We start from the raw sequence: 8,031 nt of genomic DNA on the forward strand, positions 1-8,031 counted from the left end.
CATGTAACTGTTCAGTTTTCCCAGCACCATTTATTGAAAAGGCTGTCTTTGCCACAATGTATATTCTTTCCTCCTTTGTCAAAAATAAGGTACCCATAGGTTTATTTCTGGGCTTTCTATCTTGTTCCATTGGCCTATATTTCTGTTTTTGTGCCAGTACCATACTGTCTTGATGACTGTAGCTTTGTAGTATAACCTGAAGTCAGGAAGGTTGATTTCTCCAGCTCCATTCTTCCTTCTCAAGACTGCTTTGGCTATTCGGGGTCTTTTGCGTTTCCATATGAATTGTGATATTTTTTATTCTAGTTCTGTGAAAAATGCCATTGGTAATTTGATAGGGATTGCATTGAGTCTGTAGACTGCGTTTGGTAATATAGTCACTGTCACAATATTGATTCTTCCTATCCAGGAACATGGGATATCTCACCATCTGTTTATGTCGTCTTTGATTTCATTCATCAGTGTCTTATTTAATTTTCTGTGTACAGTTCTTTTGTCTCCTTAGGTAAGCTTATTCCTCATTATTTAATTCTTTTTGTTGCAGTGGTGAATGGGATTGATTCCTTAATTACTCTTTTTGATTTTTCATTGTTAGTATATAGAAATGCAAGTGATTTTTGTGTATTGATTTTGTATCCTGCAACTTTGCTAAACTCACTAATTAACTGTAGTAATTTTCTGATACTAGCATATGTCTTTTTGAATTAGGGTTTTCTCAGGGTATGTGACCAGAAGGGTCAAACGGTAGCTCCATTTTTAGTTTTTAAAGAAACCTCCATGCTGTTCTCCATAGTGGTTGTATCAATTTACATCCCCATCAACCATGCAGGAGGGTTCCCTTTTCTCTATACCCTCTCCAGCATTTTTTGTTTGTAGATGTTTTTAATGATAGTCATTTTAACTGGGTGTGAGGGGATATTGAATGGTTGTTGCCAAACTACAAAAGACGCTAGGATTCTTGGCCTGCAGAGGAGAAGAATTCAATCTGGGGCCAGAGATGAGGCTTGATCGCTCAGAGCTTTTATGTAATAAAGTTTTATTAAAGTATAAAGAGATAGAGAAAGCTTCTGACATAGACATCAGAAGAGGGCAGAAAGAGTGCCCCCCTGCTAGTCTTTAGCTGAATGTTACATAGCTACTAGCAGTCTGCTAATTAAAGAAAGGAAATGTCTCAAAACTCAAAGAATGGCACCAGGCCCCTCACCTACAACATGCATTTTGAGAATGTTGTAACCACGCATTCCAGGAAACAAACTCACTCAGGACAATGCAGATAATGGAGTGCAGCTTATTACACTGGTGGACCCAAGGCAAAGTCCCTTCTTAGCCAAGGACCCCAACCAGTTTTTGTGAAAACCTTATGTACCCTAAGCGTACGTGCCCAAACCAACCTCCCCAAATCCTCTGAAACTAGTCTGAACAAAGGAAAAGAAAGATACAAACAAAGTTAACCCATGATTCCTATGCCTTAAGCCTAGGTAGTTAACAGAGGACAATTATCAATAGGCCTGTGGTCATACCCCAATAGGCATAATAGAATTTATGATTCTATTTGGTTACGCAGATAATTAGGGTAGTCTTTTAGGTGACAGAGAGTCTAGGTACGAGCCCTGGGGCTCTTCCATCTGGGAGGTCTGGTCTTCTAGTTGGTATGTCATTTTCATAGATACTGGGCATATGCTCAAAGTCCACAGTCTGGCCCAAGATGAGTCCTGCTTTCAAGATGGAGCCTGTCCTGTTTCCTCCTTCAATAGTATCCTGACCTTGTTTTAGCAATAGCTTATCTTCTCTTTCTGAGGTCATTAAATATAATTCTATTAAAGTTTTCTTCTTTTTAGTGTGCTGTCTCTTTTGAGTTTTCTTTCTTCCTTGCTCCTGTTTTGATATCTCTTTTACATCAGAGTCTTTCTTCAACTATCAAGCAATAATTGGTTTTCTGTACTTATTTTTTTTAAGGTTAGGTTAAAATAAATTCTGGATGCTCCGTGTGCTTAGACTTTTGTTGACTGTAAAGTGCACTGTAGAATAACTGGGTGATGAATTGGTTTTTTAATTGAGAGATTTCTAAATGTCAGGACCTACAGGATTTTCTCTAAGCATATAATGTATTTATTTATGTAAAATTGAAGTCTTGACAAGACTGAGACAATTTTATCATGGCAGTACAAACAACTAAAACTTGAGTGTGAGATATGTGGTTCCTAAAACATCTCCTGCTATGTTTGCATCTTCAACTCTGTCTCCCCATTGCTTATCAAATTCTTCTCTTCCTACTACTAAATTGCTTATCAAATTCTTCTCTTCCTACTACTAAATTCTTACTCATCTTAAGGCAGAGCTGTTTGGTCCTTGCTCACCTATATCCTCAGAATTCTCTTTCTACCCCTAGTCAGCTTTATAAATTATTTTCCTACAGGAAGGCAGTCTAACCAATAGAAGAATCATTCTTCAGTTTCTGCCACATACCGAAACATCAACTGTTGAGGTAAAAAATCTAATAGTTACATGATAGCTATTATAAACTTGACTTCTGGATTGATGCCGACTTATATATAATCCTTACTTCTGTATAACATGTAATTACTGCATGTAGATCCATTCTACTCATTAAGATAATTACATACATATTAATTGCACTTATCTTGATGTACACAGTCATCTCCTTTTTCAATGGTTCTGCTGAAACCATGTTTATTTATCCTCTTGATGATTGAGATTTTCTACATATTGGAACAGTCACACTAGGCTGTCCTGGATAGGACTTTCAATTCAATGCTCTAGACCTCTCAACAATACATTTGCCAGGAATTCCTCCCCAAGTCCTCAAGATCTAGAAACACAGTAGTGATAGACATAGCTGGATCTTAAACATGATTTCCTTCATGTGGAATCAAATACTTGATTTTCTGGTGTTATTATAAGTGGACCTCCTAGCAGCATTTAATACACTGGATTGCTTCTTAAAGTTTCCCTGGATACTACATTTTCCTGGTTGTGTTTCTATCTCCTGTCACATTAGCCACTCTTTCCTCTCCTCCTTTATCAGGTTGACCTCCTCAAGGTCAAGAGTACTCCAGGATCCTGTTTACTCACCCCATCTCTACTGTCTATCACGTCTCTTTAGGTGATTCCATCTAGTTCATATTTTTACACTAATGACTCCCATACATTTATCTTCAACTCTATTGTATCTCCAGATACAATCTTCCCTGGTGACTCAATAGTAAAGCATCATCCTGCCAATGCAGGAGACTTGGGTTCAATCTCTGGGTTGGAAAGATCCCCTGGAGAAGGAAATGGAAGCCCTCTCCAGTATGCTTGCCTGGAAAATCCCATGGACAGAAGAGCCTAGCAGACTACAGCCCATGGGGTCGCAAAAGTCACAATTAAACAACAACATATTGTATTTTCATGACTCCAGTTGTCTACTCTCACATCTTTATACAGGTGTTCAATAGACATCCAGTGCTTAGCATGACCACTATCAAACTCCGGAGTCACTGCTATGTGTACACATCCTAACTCACTCTCATATTCTCTTTCTTTCTTCCATTTTGGAAAATGGCACCAACACCCAGCCACTTGCTCAAGCTCCAAATCTGACAATTACCCTTGAAATTCTTCTTTCACTTAACCCACAAAAGTCATTTATCTATAAATACTATTGATTCTACTCCCATAAATGTTTTAAATCTGTCCAATTTTATGCATTTTCTTGACTCTTACCTTAAAGAGATCATAGTATTTCTTCTAGGCTACTGCAGTAGCTTCTTACCTGGGATACCTACTTCCAGGCTTGTACATGGCAATCCTGGTAAACCTTTTAGAGGCATAAATCAGACCATGCTGCTGCTTGAAATCCTCCAAAAGTCTTTATGATTTACAGAACCATACATGTGCTCACTTGCCTATCAATCCTTCATTTGGTTCCTCACAACACAAGCTCATTCCTTCCCTAGAGTCTTTGAACCAGCTCTTCTTCTGCCTAGGAGCTTCTCTCATTCTTTCAGGGTGCATTCAATAGTCTCATGTATAAAGTCACCTCCTCAGAGAATCCTTCATAGGGGACCCACCTAGACTACTCATTCAATCACTTTCTTTACCATCAGCCTATTTTTAATTCTTTGGGTAACACTTATCACTGTCTGATATATTTCTTTCTTGTCCATGCCCCACCACTCCTTGAGAAAAGTGACCTCATCAATCTCATTCAACTTGTATCATTAGTACCTGGATCTACAAACAAACAAACAAAAATCTCAATGCCTATTTGTTGAATGGATGAATAGATGGATGAAAGGCATCTTAGAGGTCAGCTAGTCCAACCAACGTCTTCACTTTTAGAGGTAAGAAACCAGAGAGAAAAGCAACTTGCCAAAGGTGCTCATAGTTATCTTGCTTTTTGGCTTACTTTTTAAAATTTGTTCATTGTTTTAGTGACCTCAGCCACATCCCAAAGCAACTATCTTTAATTACACTCTTGGCTCTACCAATTTCATCTGTTTATCATCTCACCCTAGGGTCATATCTTATTAGCATTATCCCACATGAGGGTGCGTTGGACAGGAGTCAACTATATGTTTTATATTGTCAGCTGCCATTCACACAGGTCATAATTTCCTGGGGCAGTCATAAGCTTTGTTTATAAACTTGGAGAACTGACTTTTTAGATGTTTTCTCCTGCTCATCCAGTAAAATCCCACCTTCTTACCAAACTAAATACTTGATAGTTTCTGTGTATAGGGTAGAATTGTAAATCTATCATGTTTACAAGGTAATTATGGTTTGGTAGAAAGAGCTTTGCTTTGGGAAACCTGGATTTTCTCCATTTCTATTACTCAGAAGTTGTCCGAGTTTAAGCAAGCCCTTAATATTCTAAGCTTCAATCTCATAGCCTTTCCAGCTTTGCCGTGGGCAGGGAAACAACAAAAATGACAACAAAACCCAAACAACCAACAGCCAACTCTCTCACTTCCTCTCTCTCTTCCCTTATTTGGAATAATAAATATGAACATTCACTTTACAAGGATTAAGTGAATTCATTAATAATCCAGTTAGTTGGATTGAATCAACTCATGAATGTGAAAACATTTTGCTAAGTGTAAAATGCAATACAGCCACAAGGGATTCAGTGTCAGGAACTGCTTATATTAATCAGTTTCTAATGTTTTAAAAATACAGCCCTCAGTAATTGTGATTTGGTTAAGTCCCTGTTTGTTACATGTCAGACTTTCAAAACAGCAGTCTTCTTATCCAATATACTTCTGAATACTTTTAATTACTTTTTAATATAAGTATTATGTTCACTGTAGCTAATCCCAAAGGTCTAAAATGAAAATGGAAAGTGCTACTCTTTCACTTCAAGCCCCACAAGTATAAGCCCCAGACATAAACAGTAAGCATTAGCTTATTATTTTTAGTTACTACCACTACTACTCATAGTAGCTCATATATAACATTACAGCTCACATAATTAGCAGTTTAGTATTATTATGTGAATCCAAGATTGTTATAAGCACTTTTCATAGGAGTTCATTTTGATGCTCACAATGACTCTACTGCTTACGTATTACTGTTACCCTCATTTTATATGTGAACAAACTGAGGCACAGAGTTGGGAAGCTAATGGCCCAGTGTCACACAGGCATTTGAGCTCAGGCAGACTGCTCAGTCACTATGAAGAGTATATCTCAGAAACCTTCCTTTTGTGTATATACAGATCTGTGTAATTTGAGTACTTACAGAACACTCCATTGTATGATGTAGCTTATCAACTCCTATCTTACGAGAATTTTTGTTCTCTTCCAGATTTTTTCATTACTAGAAATAAACTGCAAAAAATTAAACCATCATGGGCAACCTAGCACTTTTGTGTGCTATGGCATATGCAGCTGAAACAAAGGAGGTATACACTAACCTTTTTTGAGCAACACCACCACATTGCCTTGCATAATGAACACTTATTTTCACCTGGAGTCTACCAATCACCAGAATCACTGAGAGAACCGATTATTTTTATGTGCTTCTGTTCTCTCCTCTGTGTTTTACATCTGATTGCTCTGCTGCTTGACAAGGAATTTTGCCACACGGTAGGCGCAGCATCTGAGGAAAGCTGCTGTTCCTGTGGGGTGACGTCTCTGCTTCTGGGCATAAGGTGAGGAGGCATCTGGTGACCTCTCTGCTGGTACTGCCTGGTACCCTGAGGCTGTGGGGAAATGACTGTGCGATCGTTCACCTAGGCTCAGCCTGAGAGCTACTGTGACAGATTTATTGGCTCTGAAACATTTATCCAAGCAGAACCTCTAAACCAATATATATTTCACTCACACACCCTCTAGGGAGAGGGGGAGGAGAAGTCTAAGGAGTGGAACTCTGCAGAGATGTAATTCCACCCCTCACTTCACTCTTGCAAATTTGAGAAGTGAAATGCATCATTTCTTCCAACCTTAGGTCTGTCTCTTTTTTTAACCAGTTTTTCTCAGTCAGGTGGTACAGAAAAAAAGTACATTAATAAAAGGAAATTAATGAGGTCACTCAATCAACTACGATTATTTGTTTTGTAAGAGAAAATATTGAATAGTCTATGGTTCTTGCCTCTAAGAAACTTTCAATCTGCTTCAACTCTGGTAGGAATGGAGGATGGAGAAAATGGCTTGAATTTATAAAGGAAGGAATTAAGAGCAATAAGGAAGAACATATAAGGAAAAATCAGTAATAATATTATTGCTATTTTCTTGATGAGAAAAATAAAAACTTAAAGTGAATATATGACTTAGCAGAGCTTCAGTACAGTTTAGTCACTCAGTCGTGTCCGACTCTTTGCGACCCCATGAACCGCAGCACACCTATTCAAGAATAAATAATAAACAGTCCAAACTCTGGTTCCAGTATCAAAGGTCACGCATTCTCTACTGCACTTGCTGGTAGTCTTCTGACCTGACTAATGCAGGTTTCTAGTTCCAACTAGACAGACACCCTGTCGTACCCAGAAGGATGTCTGTGTTGGGTAGGACCCAACAGCTAGGGGTTGTGGTTTTTAAACACACAACTAGAATAACCTTCCCTTGGGTCTGTGAAAGGTGAGGAGGTAGAACTGTGAGATTCATGCATAAAGCTAGGACTGAGAAGGAACTACTCTCACTACAGAAGGTGACTATGATGCTTCATTCACTTAACGGCAAAAGCAACTGGCAGAGTTCTCACTGATTAGATATCTGGATGGGAAAATTTTCCCCATGATAAATGCCAATTTAAAGATCTAAGTTATGCACAGAGCTAGAATCCACATGTAGATACTGGAAATATTTCATACCAGTGAAACTCCTGGAATTCTCAGAAGAATCAAATGTAAATTTCTCTGAAGAGTTACTATCAAATAGTACAAGTACACACAGGGATCCCACAAGGAAAACAACTTGACTGAAAATATTCTCACAATTAAGAAGTACAGTCTAACCAAGGAAGTGGTTCACCACAAGAGAGAGTCAGCAGATACATGTGGGAGGAATAAACACAAGAACCTGAGATGTAATGATCTAAAGCTATCTATAAATTAAGTATATTTATAATCATTGAAGAAATAAAAGGAGAAATAAAAAACCCTCATGAAAAACAACCAGGGAATTTAAAAAGAACAGGCATATAGGAACAACAACCAAATAGAACAATTCAAAATGAAAAGCTGTGAATAAAATATAATTGCCAATTTAAAATCAGATTGGGACAGTTAAAGAGTTATAAAACCCAAAAGAGAGGCTGAGAGAAATGAATGACTAAATTTGAAGTTTTGATTTAGGACTAATGGGGATTTCAGAAGGAGAAAAGGGGAAGGGCCAATATTTTAAGTGAAAATGGCTATGAACTTTCCAGAACTAAGAATAGCCGTGAAACCTCAGACTGAAGAACCAAACTGTCTTACACAATATAGAAATCCACTGCTAATCCTGTGAAGAGCGGAACACTGAAGAAAAGCAAACTCTAATTGAAGAGCAAGTAGGGGAAAAAGATAACATACAAAGGAACAATTATTAG

General features: G+C 38.0%; 1 long non-coding RNA gene across 1 annotated transcript; it reads left to right on the forward strand.

The window, feature by feature from the left end:
- The first annotated feature begins 2,316 nt into the window (after positions 1–2,316).
- On the forward strand, positions 2,317–6,867 carry LOC136148594 (uncharacterized). Its single transcript, XR_010659524.1, has 3 exons — positions 2,317–2,485; positions 4,228–4,346; positions 5,809–6,867. It is a non-coding gene; the product is annotated as an uncharacterized lncRNA (long non-coding RNA).
- Positions 6,868–8,031: the final 1,164 nt, after the last annotated feature.

This window comes from Muntiacus reevesi, chromosome 17 (assembly GCF_963930625.1).
Source record: "Muntiacus reevesi chromosome 17, mMunRee1.1, whole genome shotgun sequence".
In the NCBI taxonomy this organism is placed as follows: Eukaryota; Metazoa; Chordata; class Mammalia; order Artiodactyla; family Cervidae; genus Muntiacus; species Muntiacus reevesi.